The sequence below is a fragment of the Malania oleifera genome, chromosome 7 (assembly GCF_029873635.1).
Source record: "Malania oleifera isolate guangnan ecotype guangnan chromosome 7, ASM2987363v1, whole genome shotgun sequence".
Lineage (NCBI taxonomy): Eukaryota > Viridiplantae > Streptophyta > Magnoliopsida > Santalales > Ximeniaceae > Malania > Malania oleifera.
This window is the reverse complement of record NC_080423.1, coordinates 78399494-78419385: the sequence shown is the minus strand read 5'-3', so window position 1 is coordinate 78419385 and position 19892 is coordinate 78399494. Positions and strand designations below refer to the sequence as shown.

The window sequence follows — 19892 nt, the reverse complement described above, 5'->3', positions numbered from 1 at the left end:
AGTATGATGATAGTCCATACTAATTCATCGAAAATCCTCCTACCCCATACTAAACCCATAAACATAAAGAGCATCTACAGAAGGTGTTCAAAAAATTAAAGAACAACCTAAATGAAGAGAAAGAGAAGAGCTCTTTTGCTCAGAGGAGAATCAAATTCCTTGGTCATGTGGTTGAACAAGGTCGCATCCAAATGGATATGGAGAAGGTGAGAGCAATTCAAGATTAGAAGATCCCAACAATAGTCAATGAGCTGCGTTGCTTTCTTGAGCTTGTTAACTATTATCACAATTTTTGGGGGATACTTGAGGAGGTTTGCTCTATTGATAGAGCTGCTAAATAAATGCCATAAATAGAACTGGGAAAAAGAGTATGAAGCCTTTGACAACTCGAAGGAAGCCATTATGCAAGATCTGATACTTGCTTTTTCAGAAATCATTAAGCCCTTTGAAGTGCAAATATATGCATCAGATTATTGCCTTGGAGGAGTACTGTTATAAAATGGACATTTTTATGTACAAGAAAGTTAAGCTTGGAAAAGTTGAGTTGAAATACATAGCTTAAGAGAAGGAGATGCTAGTGGTGATGCATCATCTATGCGTTGGCATTACCTACTTGGGTATAAGTTTGTGGTAAAAACTATTAACTCAAATTTCAAGCATTTCTTTACATAGCCTAAGTCACCCCAAGCAAGTCCATTGACGAGAATTCTTAGTGGAGTGTCATTTTTCTTTTTAAGCACGAGGCAGGGCGTATGAATTGAGTTGCATATGCATTGAGCTGGAAGGCCAAGCTTAAGACCTTACAATTGGTAACACACTTAACAATAAAGGTTACCACAACAATGTGGGAGAGCATTGAGGAGAACCTTGTCAAAGATCTAGTTGCCCAAAATATCATAAAGTAGGTGTAAAAGGGAAAAGCACGCTTGGTTAGTGGATGGATTGCTAACCGACTCTTTGTGCCTCGAGTTGGGGACTAAGGCAAACATTGTTATAAGTGTGTTATGACACCTTGTGGACAGGCCATCCAAGATGGCATCAGAGTTTGGCATTGTTGAAGCAAAGGCATTACTGGCCACCACAATTTGTTTGTTACTCTTCCAAGAAACAAAATTACCACGAACAAAAATACAATACTTGGTTGTGGATCTTAGGTCAAAAGGCAACCCGACCTATCTGCATTTGTATATCCCAAAATATGAGTGTGTTCCTAATCTTGATATAAGGGACCTCTCCCTAGTGCACCTTTGAGATATCTCAAAATGTGAATTACTACATCCCAATCAGCTGTTCTCAAAAAATCGAAAAACAGACTCATAACACTTGTTGTGAAAGATATATCTGGTCGAGTAGCTATGAGATAATTCAACTTTCAAACAAGTCTCCAATACCATCCTAGGTTAGGCAACAAATGACTCATATTTGACACTAACTTAGTATTGGGATCCATTAGTGTATCAATAGGTTTAGATCCCAACAACCCCGTCTCATCTAAAAGATCAAGAATGTACTTTCTTTATGACAAGACTGTTCCCGTACGAAATATTGATGCTTCTACACCCAAGTAGTTTAATGGTTCCAAATCCTTGGCCTGAAATTTAGTCTATAGGAAAATATTTGGATCTTGGATGTCTTGATCATCATCTCCAGTAATCACAATATTATCCACATACCGAATAAGAAAAATCCTACCAGTTGGAGTGTAACAATAAAAAATAGTGTTCCACTCCACGTTGTTGGAGGCCAAACTCAAGTACGACAAAATTGACCAAACCATGCTTTTGGAGATTGTTTTAAATTGTATGATGATTTCTTGCTCCATATAGATCTCCTTCTGAAGATCACCATGTAGGAAAGCATTCTTCACATCTAGATGATGTAAAGGCTGGCGAGAAGTAGTGTCTAAGGAGATGAACTTACATACTAAAGCAAGTTTAGGGATTGGAGAGAATGTTTATGAATAATTCAAACCATACACTTTGAGTATATCCCTTAGCAACAAGGTGGGCCTCCCAATCGAGCCATAGGACCATTTGGATTGATCTTCACAATATACACCGAACAACAACCAACCACAAACTTATCAAGAGGTGGAGGTACCAAATCCCAAGTATCACTATCCTAAAGTGCATTTATTTCTTCAATCATTGCAATCCTCCACCCAAAATGGGATAAGGTTTTAGAAATAGATATTGGGAGAGTAGCAAAAGATGTAGTGCTAAAAAAATAGTAATATGAGGGGGACAAGAAATCGTAACAAACAAAATTAGACATTGGATGTTGGGTACAACTGTGGTTACCTTTCTGAATATCAGTTGGAGGATCAAGATCTTGGGAGATTGTATCATTTGATGAGGGAACTAAAGGTGTAGAAGTTGAAGCTAGAGGAGGCTCTCCTCCCTTCAGTCGCAGTGTGTATGCCTACAAATTGGGATAATCCATGTAGCGAGGACTCAAACCAAATGAAGATGTAGGAGGATTGGGCACATATACTAGAGTCTCATTCTGTCTATGCCCTTTCTTCTTACTTAGCAATGGGGTTCACTCCATCCATAAAAGGTCGGGCTTAGCCCTTCAACTAAGCTCTTCTCTTCTGCTCTTTAAACACAAGACAGAGTGTTAGGTCTCACAGTCCCAAGCCAAACGAAAGGGAAGGCTTGTTTGCAAGCGCAGGCTAGCCTTTTCAGTCCGGTTGTTTACGATCTAGAAGGCAATGCACTTAAGGTCAACAAAACACAAGGAATCAGAGTAATATGGTGTAGACTCAAAAACGATGATATCAGCAGACATAGAATTGACGTAAAGTAGGACTATAACATTGATATTCTTTTTGAGTATACGAATATAGCCCCAAAAAAATATATTTGATAACATGAGTATACAACATACTTGTTCGTGGAGTTAACTGATGGTCAAAAGGCACACAACCAAATATACAAGAAGGAAGGGAGAATAAAGAAGCCTTTGGGAAGATAACTGAATATGGGATTTTACCACCAAGGACATAGGGTGGCATTTTATTAATGATAGAGCAAGCAGTGAGCACAACATCACTCCAAAAAATTTTGGGAACATTCATTTGGTACAATAGGGTATGAGTGACTTTTAGAATATGCCTGTTTTTTCGTTTTACAACTCCATTTTGTTGTGGAGTGGGCACAAGATGACTGATAAATCATACTAGAATTAGTCATATAGGTTCTGGATTGGGTATTGCTCTACTCCTTAGCATTATCACTACAAAATATCTTGATCGGTGTTTCAAACTAAGTCTACATTTGAGAACAAAAGGCACAAAATATGTTAAACAAGTCAGAACAATCTTTCATTAAATACAACCATGTCATCCTGGAGTCGCCATTGACAAATGTAACAAAGTATTTAAATTGCAATTTCAACGTGACAGGACTAGGACCCTTAACATGAGAATGGAAAAGCATGAAAGGATTATTTGCTTGTTTGTTGGCTTGGGAAGCAAAGGGAACACGATGATGTTTTTCCAACTAACAAGACTCACACTCAAGACATGCACAAAACTCAAGTTGGGAACTAGCTATTTGTATTTGTTTGAAGATGGATAACCAAGACGAAAATGGATTTGAAATGGTTTAGTAGCGGTCATGTAGGCAATGGGAAAAGAGAGCAACTCAAAGTATTAAATTCCAAAAGCTTCATGTCTTGTGCCAATTGTCTTTCTCGTCTTCAGATCTTGAATAACTAGAGAATCAAGAAAGAAGGTTATAGAACAATTTAGTGCCTTTGTAAGCTCATTAACTCCACATGAGATTTAAAAAGGACTCAAGAATGTACAAAATAGAAGAAAAAGAGATGGAGGGAGTAGGATTTACTATTTCTATCCTCTTAACTATAGTTGTGGACCCATCAACAAGGTAACTTGAGGTAGATTTTTAGGATATTGGAGGACAGAAAAGAAGTTGCTTACACTTGTCATATGGTTAGTAGTAGTAGTGTCAATAATCCAAGGACTTGTGAGAGATACCAGATGATATACGAATTGTAGGACTACCCATGGTTTTAAAATGTGGTCGCGGGTAATTTTGCGCAATGGTTGCGGGTTTTGCAAGATGTAGGAGATGCAGGCGTTACGTAACAAGAAGCGGGCATAACATTTGTGATTTTTTTTTTTTTTTATGCGTGCACAACCATACCAAAATTGAAGAATAAGCATGGAATCCTTTAACGCAAGATCTTTAATGAATTTTGATTGCTTTTTTTTCAACCCATAAACAAATTTTAGTAGGCAGCATGATTTTTGTATTAATTTTAGTGCACTATTTACAAAAAAAAAAGTGGTACATTTTTTTTTTTATAGTTTGCGCTACTTAATGAGTAAAAAAATTTAGAAATGTAATTGAAATTGAGAACCAATTAATTAGAGACATAAAATGACTAAATTAGTCTATACACACGCCACCGCCATCAACCCCAACACCACTACCACCACCTCTAAAAATTTAGAAATGTAATTGAAATTGAGAACCAATTAATTATGAGACATAAAATGACTAAATAAGTCTATACACACACCACCGCCATCAACCCCAACACCACTACCACCACCTCTACCATCATCATCACTTGATGGGCTTAAACCACGACTATCATCATTTTGTGTACTTTTAGGACTTAAACTCAAATCATGCACATTTACTAGCTAATCAACTCATTTAGTAGTACCACCAGCATCTTCATCTAACTAATTTGAATTGTCCTTATTGTCAAGTAATGGTGTCTCTCTCCCTTTTAACCATGGACTTAAGGATCATCTTCTTCGAAAATACAGTCCAAGTTGATGGGGCTAAAGCTCTCTTTAATTTCTTAGTAGCTTCTCTTTATTGTGTCTCTTAATGTTAGCCTTATATTGTAATGCACGAAAACAAGTTTTTTGTAGTCTCATGTACTGCTATTTCTTGTTTTCATGTGGATGAGGCTAAAGGTGCTCCAATTATGCTCACAATTTGAAGCTGATGTGGTCTGGCTAAGAACTCTAATTGCTATTCTCTGAAGCTTAGGAGCACACATGCCATAGTGGATCCACCATTTGGTTGCATGGAATAATTGAAGAAGAACATATATCAATATAGTGTTTATTTGTAATGTCAAATTTGAACATATGATAGAATGAATCCATTCATCCACTATTTAGCTACATTTACTAGGATTTGTTTGTTTGACTACCCTTTGAGCCAATGGGGTTCCAAATGCTTCATGCCTATCTCGATATAGCAATAGCTAGAAAAGGATGATTGTGAAGTATAATTAATTAATTAGATATATTATAGAAATTATTATAGAATATGCAAATAATTCACTATTCAATTGAATTAATACTTGATTAATAGCTCAAATTTGAGTATTTATATCGGGTACTAACTTAGTTATCACTTTTTTAACCTTATCCATGATTTCTCTAGCAACTTCAAGAGAGGGTGGAGCACCATGAAGAAATTGGGGTTTAAAAAATATCCTAAAATTAAATTCACAAACATATTAATCAATAATAGTATTTTAATACAAGCAAAGTCATAACAATATAATATTTTATATAATTTAAAAGTTACAATAATAAGAAAGTGCATTTTGTTTACGCTTACTAGTTGCATGGAGGTCTTGATGCAACGGAAAACTCCAACAGTGATAAATTACTTTCCAATAATATTTGTAGAATCAGTAATCTTTCTGAGTGGTCAACTTTGCCCTATCAATTACCTCGTATATGAACCTATGTTTGGTTTTTCATCATCAACAACCAATTTAAGAACTTTCACCAAGGGTTCTTACTTTAATGATGTCGAAGGTCTTTCACCAAAACAATTTCCCTAAGATAATCTTCTTTGCATCATATGTTGGGCTTAATTTTGCCATCCCAAACCTTGAATTTTCCTAAGCATCAAATGCGAACATTTCCCTCAATGCTTGTTTATCCCGACAATGATTTTCAAGGCAATAAAGTTGGTGGAAAATCAAGTGACAGCAGGACAAACCAATTCTCTATTATTTGTGAATTTCTTTATGAAATTCATTGTCTATGTGTCATTGTAAATAAATGAGGTTATTGTTTGTAAGATCTTTTTCACATTACTTTTCTTACCAATGCTTTTAAGAATAAGGTCTATACAATTAGCTGTCCATGCTATTCAGTAGAGATTGGGCCTTTTTTGCATTAACAATTTCCCTCCTACCCTTATTCCAGCTTTATTATTAGTCATTACTTGGACAAAATTTTCCTCTCCAGTTTCCTCAACAATCTCATCCATTAATCTAAAATGAAATTATAGATTTAATAATTATTATTACTAATACCTAGTTAAAAATATACAAGTCTATAACAAAGGCAATCAAAATTAGAAAATTACCTGAAATAATGTTCAATAATTCGACTTAGCGCATCAGAGGCATCAACTGACTTATGGAATATGTTGTCTTTATTGCAATAAACTAAATATACAAATCTACAACATAGGCAATCAAAATTAAAAATTACCTAAAATAATGTTCAATTGTTCAACTTAGCGCATTAGAGGCATCTATTGACTTATGGAACACAGTGTTTATTATGTGTTTTCTAGTTGATTTTGACCAACCATCACACATAATGGTTACACCTCTCTCCTTCCAAATTCTAAAAAAGAAGATATGTAATCCTTCATTTCCCAATACTCTTGCTCCAAATAAATTTCAAAGACCTTATAATTTGATGGGCCCTTCACCTCCTTTTCAATTTCTATAGCAACATCAAACATAGGTTGCATAAATGGAGAGTAAGCTACAATTCTTGCAATTTGATTATAATAGGAATTTTCTAATTGCTTTTCCTAATTTACTTCTTAAACTTTTCAGCAGTTTAGTGTTTGTTTTTAGTTGCTTCCTAGTTGCTTCTTTCTAAATTAGAATTCATTGCCCATAGTCTAGCTTCAAGGGCATCAGGATTGATCCATTGCCGTAAACTACCTCCAGCTTCTTGGACATTATGTGATTGAGCTCTACTAAAATCACTGGCATCGCCACTATTAATCACCCCACTCTTCATAAATGTTATCCCCTCCAATAGTTCTTGCCCAAAATCTGTCTTTCTTCCCATTGTTGCTGTGACTGCATGCCTATTTGTTGGGAAAATCTCATTCTATTGTCTTCTGAGTCTTCTTCATCACTCAAATTCTCAAAATCTCCTTTAATTTGAGTTTCCACTTCTTCTTGCCTTTTCTCTCTCTCTCTCGTCTCAGCATATTGTTGCAAGTATTTGATCATATGTTCTCTTATTTGTGTGGTTACATTTGGACATACAACCTCTTAACCTTGCTTATGTGTCAAGTGTTGTTTCAATCATGTAATACCTCCTTTTATAGTCTTCCCACACAACTTATACACAATAACATGTTTGTTACCCTTCACTGGAGTAACAAAATACCAACTAATGCCCTCACTAGTACCTTTTTAGTTCCTTTTTTGTCACGTGACCTCTTGATAGACTTTATTTGATGATCTCTACATCAAAACACATAAGAAATACAAAGTTGTGGTCCTTATGGAAGAATGAAGATATAACATAATTAGTAAATACTAAATAGTCATTATAATTTTAAATATTTTTTACATAAAAAATAAAATATAAACTTAAAAATAATATATAGTCTAGTAGTACTATAATACTCAATTTCTCATGGTATTTTTTAACTTGCTTAAATAAAATAAAGAAACTTACTAACTAAATAAATAGATAAAGTAAGTACAATTTTAAATATTTTTTATATAAGATATAAAATATATAAAAACAAATATAATATTTGGTTAAGGAGGATAAATAGTTAGAAGTTAGAACTAGAATACCACTTGGTATTTAAATTTTAAAATCTTTTAACTTGCTTAAAAATAAAGCAACTTACTAACTAAATAAATAGATAAAGTTTTTAAATACCTTAAAACTTTAAATTTTTTTCACATAAGATATAAAATAAAATAATATAATTTTTGGTTAAAGGAAATAAATTGTTTACAACTAGAATATGACTTGGTATTTAAATATTTAATATTTTCACTTGCATAAATAAAATAAAAGATTCAAAATCTTTGAATAATTAAAATTTTAAAATATTAGATCTTTCATCTATTAATAAAATAAGACAGTGTTAATTAATTGTTTATTTATTTCAAGGTCAGCGGTCTTAGCAATCAACACTTTAGCCTAAGGCCCTAAAATATTATAAATAAATATTAAACAATAAAAAAGGGGGGGAAAAAAGAGGAAAAAAACGTACCTAAAGAGGGAAGGAGTCGTCGAAGACCATACGGGAGCTCTTGTACTGCTGAACAATCAAGGAAGTTTGAGCAAGGGCTCGAGTGGTCGACTTGCAAGATGAAGCCTCCTAACTCAAATTCTTCCTGAAATAAGAAGAAATGGTTCGAGATTTGGAAATTGGGGAAACAGGAGGGAGAAAATGTTGGCTGTGCTGGAAACTGACGGGTTCTTCTCCTCCTTCAGCTTCAAATAGTAAATAAGAGGTAAATTTCTTTGTTTATAAGCTTTGGACTAGTAGATCTAGCGTAGACGAGTAGTTGGGTGAGGGAATAGGGAATCATGAGAAACATACAGGAATTAAACATGATATGAGCCGCAACCCACTGTTGGCAGCATAAAGATGTGTAACGGAATGTTACGGCCCATAACGAGACTGTCCATAATAGGCGTTACGGCCATGAATTTCATCCTCCCTGCAATATTGGTCTGTAGCGGATTCGGTAGTTCAAAATCCTATTATGTAACAGTCGTTATGCTACGTAATGGACCATGGGATTACCCTTACTAACTCTCACTCACTAACATTACTCTAACTCATACTAATAATGCTAAATGACCAAATAACTATTAACAATCACCAACTTGCCCTGAGTCAAGGACACAGCCTATACTTGTGGTTATAGATAGGTTCTCTAAGTGGTACTTCCACACTAGCACCACAATACTACATGGCAGAAGAGCCCACACAATCGTGCGTCAAGCACATTGTCAAGTATTGGGATGTTCCCCTATACATTATTAGTGAATGAGATACAAGATTCACAAGGAACTTCTAAACAAAAAGCTTTTCAAAATCCTTGGCTCACAGTATGACATCTCTTCAACCTACCACCCACAAATAGATGAGTAGACAAAGAGAATCAGCTCTAGTTGAAGAATACTTGTGCGATTTTGTCACCACCAACCAAAAGAATTGGGCATAGCTACTTGACACAGCTAATTTTGTTTTAACACCCAAAAGAGCTCAACAACCAACATGAATCTTTTTAAGCTTGTAATAAGCTAGTAGTTGCTATTATCTCACACAATGGACATGTTGTACAAAGGAAAGAGTCCAAGAGCCTCGCCTGAGCTTACCTAGAGAAAGCTTCAAAGAGGATAAAGAAGATCAAGGGAGAAAATTGTTGCACTTCAACATGGATAACTTAGTGCATATTAAGCTCCATTTAGAATAGATCAAGTCACTATGAGGTTGAGATAGGAGACTACTTTGCAAATATGAAGGACTAGTTCCCATATTGGCCAAAGTCGAGATGGCACCTTACAAAGTTGATCCTCTATGTTGAATAAAGGAGCATCATGTTTTTCACATTGTCAAGCCATTCGTCACTGACAGTGAATATCCCAACTGAAGGTAGTCAACCAAAGCACCACTAAAGATGTAACAACTCAATTGACGAGAAGTTGAAGTTATCCTTACATACCAAGTTCACATCATGAAGGAAGAAGCAACACGAGTTCTTAGTGAAGTGGGAGGCCCTCAGAGATTAAAATATGGATGTTAGGAGAGGACATGGAACTATTCATGGACAAAATTGAAGAGTACTTAATGTCTAAATATATGAGGACGTCGATTGCATAAGTGGGGGAAAATGTCACAAGCCAAGCTTGTTCAAGACATTATGGTTGCTTTTGATTGCTTGTCTTGTGTGAATGGACGAGTAACCATCATGTAGATAATATTGTAGGTTTTATTATTTGAGTAGGATAATGCTTTGGTAAAAAATGGGAGTGAATTCTTGGTTAGTTTGATATTTCCTAATGCTAGACGTAGAATAGCATAAAAAGCTCTTTAGGGTTGGGGGGGGGGGGGGTGAATGTTCATCAATCATCAATCATTATTAAGCTAACTAGCTATTATAAACATGTTTAAGTTACTTGCATCTCTCACTAAACATGTTTTCTACATAGTTGTGATAATGAATTGTGTTGCTTTACAATTTATTGTCTCGCTCATTTGCTTTTATGTTTGCTCAACAATTCTGCTTTATTTGCATTCAATGGTTGTAAATTTGATCATGTGGTGAAACCGTGGTATACTTTCAGATGACTAGCTAAGCTTGTGTGCTATAACTAGTGTCATACAACCCTTCACAAGGTGTGAAGTGTTCGGCCCATGACATTAGGTCAAGTGCTAAATCAGAGTATAGGGTCATGGCTCACACTACATGTAAACTTGTTGGTTTGAAGAACTTGATTTTCTATATTCTTGGTCTATGGAGTTGATGTGTGATAATCAAGCTACTATTCATATGGCCTCCAAGCTCCAACCCAGTCTTTCATGAAATAGACAAAACACATTGGGGTTGATTGTCACTTTGTTTGAGAGAAGCTTGTATTGAAGCTCATTACTACCACTTATGTGAAGTTCAAATTCCAACTTGCTAATTTTTTCAGTAAAGCTTTGGATAGAGTTAAATTCTTTTGTAACAAGCTAGGAGCATATGATATGATATATATATATATATATATAAATATGCGCTCTAGCTTGAGGGGGAGTGTTAATGATTATTTTGGTCATTTAATATTATTAATGTCTTATTTTCATTCACTGGTTGTCTTTGTGAATTTAAACTTAAATTTAAACCTAAGAAACATTTATATTCTGGATGATCCTTCATAAATCAATAACCTAGACTATAAAATGGAATCCTATGCTCTAGCATGATGCATCTCCAACAAAGTGACACAATGCGCCACTAGCAACCTACACAGCCCGCAGCCCAAGCCTCGCAGACGGGTGCACCTTATAGGGGCCCATGTGGGCTATTTATAGATCAGCCAATGAGTTACAGGTTATAAAAAACACGCATTTATAAATGCATCTTCCGTTTCCTAAATGTGAAACCGTGTTTCTCGTCTCTATGTAAGTTTGGGGTGGTGTGGTTTTGAAAATGTCCTAGGAGAATGCTTGTAAACCACAAACAACTATAACAGTGATGGGAGCAGCAGTTGTCATGACGGCGGCGCCATAGTTCATTTTCTTGAAGCACTGTCTTGGCATCGGCCTCATTGCAGTATCTGAAATACTACCTGATAGTTTATATGCACATTTCCTTCCTTTCCGGAATGATTTATTGATCCTTCAGTCAATCAGATTGGTTGGCTTTGATTGTAGGTAGCAAGCCGAGGTGTCGAGACTAGGAGGTTTAATAGAATACTGCAGGGGAATTGACTGCTGGGCTGGCATCTTGCTTCTGCTGCAAAATGCCTGCGTTTTTAATGTCAATTAAGGTAACTTTTTCAGCTCAAATGTTGTTGCTCCGTAAGGTAAGAATCTTTCCATGATATGATCCTTTTGAGTGCTGATGATGTTTAGCATATAGAGGTCGTCTTCCCCAAATTTTTCCTTGCCACCTGGTTGCAAAATTAGATATGGAACTCGTGTGTAATGGATATTGCAGCCACGCCGGTGCAGCATGATACCATACCCCGCCTGCATGTGCGCATGTGCATGCATGTTTTTTTAGTCTTCGTCTTTTTTCTTCTCGTTCTTGTATTGCATTTCAAGCTTAAACATGGCGCTGAACTTGTGTTTTAATTTTTTAAAATTTATATCAAGTAATATTTAGAATTATGGATTTTGGGGTTTGATTTTGAATTTGTGGATTTAGAAGAAATTTTATACATAATCTGCCCCAAAATTAGAATTTTATGCTATGTGGAAAGTAAGAATTAGAAGTTTTAGAAAAATAAAGAAAATTTAATTGGAAAATAATGTGATATTGTATTTTTTGTAATTATTTGAAAAATCAGAAATGCTAAATAAAATTATTTTAATAAGAAAATAGTAATTAAATTGTTTATTGTTCGTTTATTTTATACAAATATTGTAAAAATGAAAAATTTACTAATATTTTTGTAATCTTTTCGAAAATGAAAATTATTTTTTAAAAACTAAATGGATTCTAGATTTTGAGTCTTGATTTGAATTTGAAGTTGGATTTGTGTGAATTTTAAATTTTCTATGTCACAAAAGTTGGGACCTTAAGTTTAGATATGTGTAGATTTGGCTTTAAAGACCTCTTGAGGTTTGTTAAAAAGATAATTTTTTTTTAAATATTTCATAAAAAAGTAATTTTTATAAATAAATTTTGAATAAATTAAATGTTTGAACCTGAAACTTTTATTTGGTTTAAAACTAAGGGTGAAATCTAGTAATACTCTAATTTTTTTAAAAAAATTACACTCCATCCCTCATTTTCTTGAAAACCATAAAAAAAACTGCCTGAAATTTAAATTTAGTAGCAAAATGAACCTTGCTAGTTGATCGTTAGTTACCTGTTGAATATGGATAAAATGATATTTTTATCATTTTTATTCAATTGTGATTAGATAGCTTAAGAAAATAATATTAATTTAATAATTTAAGTTGAAATAATTGTTAGAATATGTTTAGGAAGTTGAATTTATAAGTGAATTGAACACCTAGTTTTTGACTTAATCGTTGTCATAAACATAATAATATAATTAAATTATTATTTTTAAAAAAATTAACGATATATGAAAATAAATCATATAATAATTCAAAAAACATGCTTAAATAATTTTATTGTTCCAAAATTTGTTATGTGCAATTTTCATGCAAATTATATTGAAATGAAGAAAAGAAATCCCACTGAAAAAATCACAAAAAAAAAAAATAATAATTAAAACTGTTTTTCCAATCTAAAACTTCAAAAGAATGAGTCCAAAGGAAGTAAGAAAAATAACTCTTTCCCAAAGTAATCTTGGAGAATTGGGAAAATAAAATTTGGAACCCACTAATAGCATGAGTGTGTATTAAAAAAAATTTGATTATATAAAAATATTTAAATTTCAACTTTGTGAGTTATGTTTTGTGGATTAAAACCGTGAGGTTTAATTGAATCAAAGCGAACAATATCTCATCATAAAAAACATTATTTATTTGTTCACTATGCTCAAAGGACAATTTTACACCTAAACCAAAATTATAAATAGATCATTCATACTTTATATATTACATGCAATTTTGAAACTCTCGACATTGCCTAAGTTATACCATCATAGTTGTAAGAAAGTAAAGATCTTTTATGACTTGAGGCGGAGGACGCTAATCTGTAGATTTGGTGTCATATTAGGGGGTCCGAAGGGTTCGTTGGTGGTTGAAGTTCCTATGTAATAAAAAAAAAAAGTAAAGATCTTTTATTCTTTCCTCTCCCTTAAATATGACCACATGACAAGTGTCAATGATAGATGGATTCGGTATGTAAAAAGTTTATTGTTTAGATCAAGTGATGTTAAATTAAATGATAATTATATATAAAATTAATTTTTTATGAAGTAATGTTATATGTTAATAATACATAAAATTAATTTTTTATTGATTAACATTTTTTTTTTCTTTTTTACTTTCCTTCATAGCTAAATATAAAAAAGGAAATTAACTTATATTTTCCTTTCCTTTCTTTAAATATTTTCCAAGTTCCAACTATATATCTTTAAAGAGTTTACTAATTTTGGTAACATGCATATTAAATTATAAGAATTCATTTGAATGAAAGGATTTTGTGAGAGAAAAGAAAAGAAAAATGAAGAAGTCATAGATCAATTCTTCGTATTTTTTTTTAAGCTATCTCAAATACAATTACAAATAAAATTGTATTTAAATTTAATTAAAAATAAAAAAAATATTGAAGCATTGTATAGAGGTAATGGAACAACTATTTTATTTCCTTTATAATCACCAAGCTTCAATGATAGACTTAATGCATAATTCATTACTTTATGCATACCATAGTTTCATAAATACCTCATCGAAGTCAAGTCTACATATTGATAATTAGGTCAATAAATTACGCCTTAATTAAGAATTAGACGTTAAAACTTAGAATCCTCCATTTAAAATGTTTGTGCAGAAGAAATATCAAAGTGATTTTGATGAGATAAATTATTTAATAAAAAAATAATCGCAAAATTACGTATAAATGAATGAATTAATTGATTGACCTATCTATACACGGAACAACCAAACGTGATAAATACTATCCCAAGTCAAGTGTACGTTCTATTTTACATCATCTTAATATTTTCATAAAAATAAGTCATGTATTGAATTAAATAATTATTGACTCCATATTTTTTTCATGGGGTGGGGCCGAGGCCCCATGATTAAAGTGAATAATATTTCGCTAGAATTATTAGAATATATTAATATCTCAGCATCAGCACTGCTACTTTAAAGTGTTTGGTTGCTTTATATATGCAAACACAAACGAAGTTGGAATTTGAATTCCAATGGAATCAACACAATACAAAATTATAAGGAATTTAAAACCTAATTTTTTTATACATTTATATCTTGCTTGGAATTTAGAATATATTATTTAAGGAAAGTAATATTTTTTTTTTCATATTTGACTATTAAGGAAATAAAATAAAATATATAACAAATTAATGTTGAAATTTTTAGTTTGTATATCGCTAACACTAACTTCCTTAGTTTTTTATCATATTATAAAAAATATATATATATTTTACTATTATTTGAAATAGAGGAAAAAATACAATAAAAAATGAAGATTTTTTTTCCTTGTTTTTCTTTTCTTTTTCCTTTCTCAAATAAAATTCATGATCCAAATAGGATCTTAATATCCAAGTTATCTTGATAATATTTGTGACGACCTGCTTATTTTCACATTTTTTTTATATAATAAAATCAATATTACAAATTTCAGCTCAGCAGATCATAATCCACCTAAACCCATGGGTACCAAGGATACATCAGAACACATAATGGAAGCCTAAGTAATAGGAAACATAAATCACAAACACACATAATGGAAACTTAAGCAACAGGAAACATAAATCACAAACACCTCATTATATCATACATCACAATACCAAAGTTATTACAATCACTGTATACATATATACACAACACTCAACCCAAAAAGATATCTTATGGTCATTTTTACAAAATACATCCGACCCTATCAAAATACTTACCATTCTCGAAGAGCAAATCTACTGTACTAGATCAGTGGGGCTTTACCCGCTCTCCTATCCAGGGCTCTTAAAAAATTTATAAAATTTTGGGGCGAGACACCTCTCAGTAAAGGAAATAAACTAATGTCAGTGTGTGACAACATAAGTATTCCGTGTTATATATATATACCATATAGAACATATTCAGTAATTGTTTTGTCAAAATCTGGGAAAACATATTTATATCATCAAAACATGGCAGAATATTTTGTATTTTCATAAATATATTTTATCTCATATAATAGTAATACGAAAACATTTCTGGTAGGTTAGTTGGTTGTTGTCATGTATTACCCTCACATGACAGGGTTGTGTGGTCCGAATGCAAGACCTAACAATGGTTGGTCGACCACTGTCAAGTCAAAAGTACAGTTTGTAAGTCTGATGAGTTTGCCATACTTGGTTCGTACACCAGGGGCACTCACACACTTCTTAAAAACCACATCAACCATCCAATCTCACACTACTCCGTACAGCGGCGTTAACACAAATATCATGATCATGATGACCATAGACACATAGTAACGGTACCGTGCAAGTGCTAACCTAGACCAAGCCAACCAGGTTCTGATATCATATAACATATACTGAAACTATGATACATGAATATTTCATATCATTAATTATCAAATCAATCATATCATTTTGCATATATACATATATCATGAAAATCATTGGCTCGTACGCCGGTATTACACATTTTATCATAGTTCGGCCTGTACGCCGACAAATCATAGTACAACCAGTACGCTGGCAAATCACATCCATAGCTCGGCCCGTATGCCGGCAAATCATATCATAGGACAGCCCGTATGCTGGCAAATCACATCCATAGCACGACCCGTACGCCAGCAAAATATATCCATAACTCAGCCTGTACGCTGGCAAATCATACACATAACACAGCCGGTACGCCGACAAAACATATAAAAATTTCGACCCGTACGCCGGTTTTCCATTATAAAAATCCATCTCATTAACACATTTCCAAAAAACAGTATTTCATAACAATTTCTACTCATGCCACACTAACAGGTTTTCTGCGTATTCAATATATCATCATTTTTAACAATGTTTTCTCAAATATAAATCATATATATGAACATATTTACTTTCCTAAAATTAAATGTTATATATATACATACATTTTCTCAAAAAGAACTAGCTTAGTTTATCCCCTTACCTGATTCCTGAAAAGCCCCTAAGAAAATCTATCCCACTCCCGTAGGGTTCCCAACTCAATACCTTGGAAACAACATTGTCCAGAACTAAAGTTCAGTATTTCTACGCGTATAACACTTCCTACAACTGTCAAAAATTCAAATACTGAGTAGAAAGCCTTACCCTGGATTTGGGATGGTTTCCACTTTAGCCCCACCGACGATCCGCTCCGATAAACTTGCAGAGAACTTTTCCAGGAGCGTCGTGGTGGCTTCAGATCCTCAAACCATCAAAAATCCAACCTAAAATCGAAGAGAGAAGGGGAAAGGGCCGTAGGATGAGAGAGAGAGGGTTTATGCACTTAATTTCCATAAAAAATCCGAGTTCTTCACTATTTATAGGGCTGGATTCGCCAACGAGCCATGTCATCTCCTCGACGAGTCCTTTAATAATTTCGTCGACGAAACCCACTCCTCGTCGACAAAATTCAGACTGCCCAAAACCTCTCTCGGTATTTCCTCGTCAACGAATCCTGCCTTCGTCGACGAGGTCCTCTTATACCTCGTCGATGAATCCCCTGTGTTTGTCGACGAGGCCTTGGTAATTTCCTTCGGTTATTTCTTTCCAAAATGCAATGTCGTCGACTGCCTCCTTCTGTTTCCGGTTTCCATTTCCCTTTCTTTTTATTATTTAAGTACCATTATTCTTCGGGTCGTTACAATATTACTATGTGAAAGGATTCTATGCGGAGGTAGAGGTGTAGGTGTAGATTAGATAGAGAGGTGTTGAGTCACTTTGATGAGGTTGTTAGAGATCAGATGAGGAGTTTGTCGAAATTTCATTTTAAGAGTGTTCTGTTGACGTCACCTGCTACAATAAATTCAAAAAAATAACATAAAATATAAAATATCAGCGTCATGTGTTACCATCGCTGATTGGCATGTGGCAACCCTCTTCCCCAACCGAGTCAATTTAGTTTAACCTAGATCAATTTGAGTTGGCCTTGTCGCAACATCCTGTTGAAGGGTCTCAGGATTGGTGGGGTAAAATAATGTTGAAAACATGATGGAATTGCCACTAACCTATTATTTACCTAGATCTAATTAGATCGCCTAATTACAACTTGTTAATTGGTCATATAGATTAAACGTAGGCTAAAGAACCAATAGTCTTTGTCTGCTTTTACCAGAATTGGGATCAGGAATTTAATTTTGCAAGGGAAAGGTATCAGCATTCCCTAGACACCCATTCTACGAACGGTACTTAATTAATCATAAATTATCCCTAAATTGAATGTAATGGTCTTTGATTAACAATAATCTTAGACATCATGCCAGAAATTGAGACACAAACACTCATTGAACACTTTATTACAATTGTAATGCCCCGGCTCATCATTTCATCTCACAAGACAATTTTATATAGATCAATGAATATTGAATCAAACACTAATCTCGGGCATCATGCTAGGAATTGAGACACAAACACTCATTGAATACTTTTTTTTTTTCTATGACGGGGGACTCCAGCCACCAATGAGCCCTTTAGACCCCCTGGTGTGATACCAAGGTTACAGGACCCAATCAAAACCTGATCAGCCATTTGCTCTGTTTGCGCTGAGTGCATCAACCAGAATTTGAACCCCCAATGCTTCTACTGGATTGCCCGGCTCCTTTCCACTGTGTCATGCTCGTGGGGGTAAATGCTTTATTACAACTGTAATACCCAGCTCATCATTTCATCTCACGAGACAATTTTATATAGATCAATGAATATTGAATCATATGTGTAATGTATCCCCACAAATAATGTATGTTGTACATACATTATTAATAATTTAAAAAAATTATTTTTTTTGTTTGTATGGCCAAAAGAAAGACAATAGCCATTATTGAAGAAACAAGTCTCTTTCATTGAAGAGAGCCCCCTTCTTTTTCTTTCTTTCTTTGCTCCCTTTCTCCTTTCTCTTCTTCCTCTTGCAGACTCCTCTTTCTTTTTCCTTCTTTCTTTTCTCTCTTTCTTTGTGATTCTCCTATTCTTTACTGTCTTTCTCTCATGCGGGCTCCTCTCTCTCTCTCTCTCTCTCTCTCTCTCTCTCTCTCTCTCTCTCTCTCGTATTCTCCTCTTCTCTGCTCTCTTTCTCTCCTATGTTTCTTGTAAATTCTCTCTTTCTCCTCTGTTCTTTTATTTAAAAATTGATTTTTCATTAATTTTTTTAATTTTAAAAATTGAGAAAAATAATAAAAATCAGAAAAAAAAAATAGGAATTTTTTAAAAAAAATAATTAGAAATTATTTGAGTTATTTTGACTAAAATAATAAAAATTAGAAAAATAAAATAAATAAAATGGAGAAAAAGTCTTTAAAAATTAAGAGAATTGTAGAAAAATGTTGAAAAAATTTCAAAATATTCTTTAAAAATTTTGGAAACTTGGGAATGTTTTAAATACTATTTTAGCTCCCATTTGATGAATGTATTTGTTAATTATCTATATACATTTTATTTTGCTATGTGTGTATCCCAATGATTAAACAAAGGGTGAAGAGGTGTTTCAGACTTCACTTATATTAGTTTTGAGGGAAGTTTATCTAATAAGATCTCTTTTCTAGAATTCTTCTTAGACACTCCTAAATTGCACCTTATTTTATATTTTGTTTTAAAATTTTCAATGTTTTTTTTTTATTTATTAAGAAATTAATTAAAGACTATTATATTTAGTTTATGAATAATTCACAATTAATTAAGTACCGTTTGAAAAACGGGTGTGTATGGAGTACTAGTACCTTCCTTTCGCCTAACCGAACTTTTGATCCCAACTCTAGTAAATGCAGATCGAGACTACAGGTTCCTTAACTTAGGATTAGTCTAAAAACCAATCAACAAGCAGTAATTCGGTAAACTAATCGTACCTAGGAAAATAACAGGTTAGTGGAAACTTTATTGAACCTTTAATATTATTATTCCTTATCACTCCAAACCCTTCTCCAAAACGTGGAGAAAAGTGTGCACATGTAGTCACGCTATTAAAAGAAAATAAAATCAAAATTCTCATTCTACTTTTCCCTCTATCTCAAGTACAATTATAAACAAAAAAAAAAACTCAAAATTGATTGTTTACTTAAATTTAAAAGCCCTAAGAACCCACTTAGGTGGCACCAAATCGAGGGATGAAAATACTGAACATGACATAATTACCTTAATTACCTATATGTATATATGTCTATGTAATATAGTAATATAAATTTGAAATGAGATAATTGGGCACTATTTGTTTACATATACAATAACAAAGATAGACTCTTTGCATAGGTGACTAGAACAATCACTCTGTCTCCAAGTGGGAGATTGTTAAGTTGAAATGGAAACGGGGAAAATATGAAAATGAAGAAAATGGAAATGCCTTGAA

At 33.5% G+C, this 19892-nt stretch overlaps 1 protein-coding gene across 3 annotated transcripts in view; it reads left to right on the top strand.

The window, feature by feature from the left end:
* The window catches only part of LOC131159375 (uncharacterized), a 78973-nt gene extending 67079 nt beyond the window's left edge, over window positions 1-11894 (top strand). For 2 of the 3 annotated variants that reach the window (XM_058114246.1, XM_058114244.1), the window contains one exon: window positions 11436-11894. The gene's annotated coding sequence lies outside the window, so the exon portion shown is untranslated. Of the gene's footprint in view, window positions 1-11414 lie in introns of all 3 variants that reach the window. The other variant, XM_058114245.1, reaches the window with a different exon arrangement.
* The last annotated feature ends 7998 nt before the right edge of the window (window positions 11895-19892 follow it).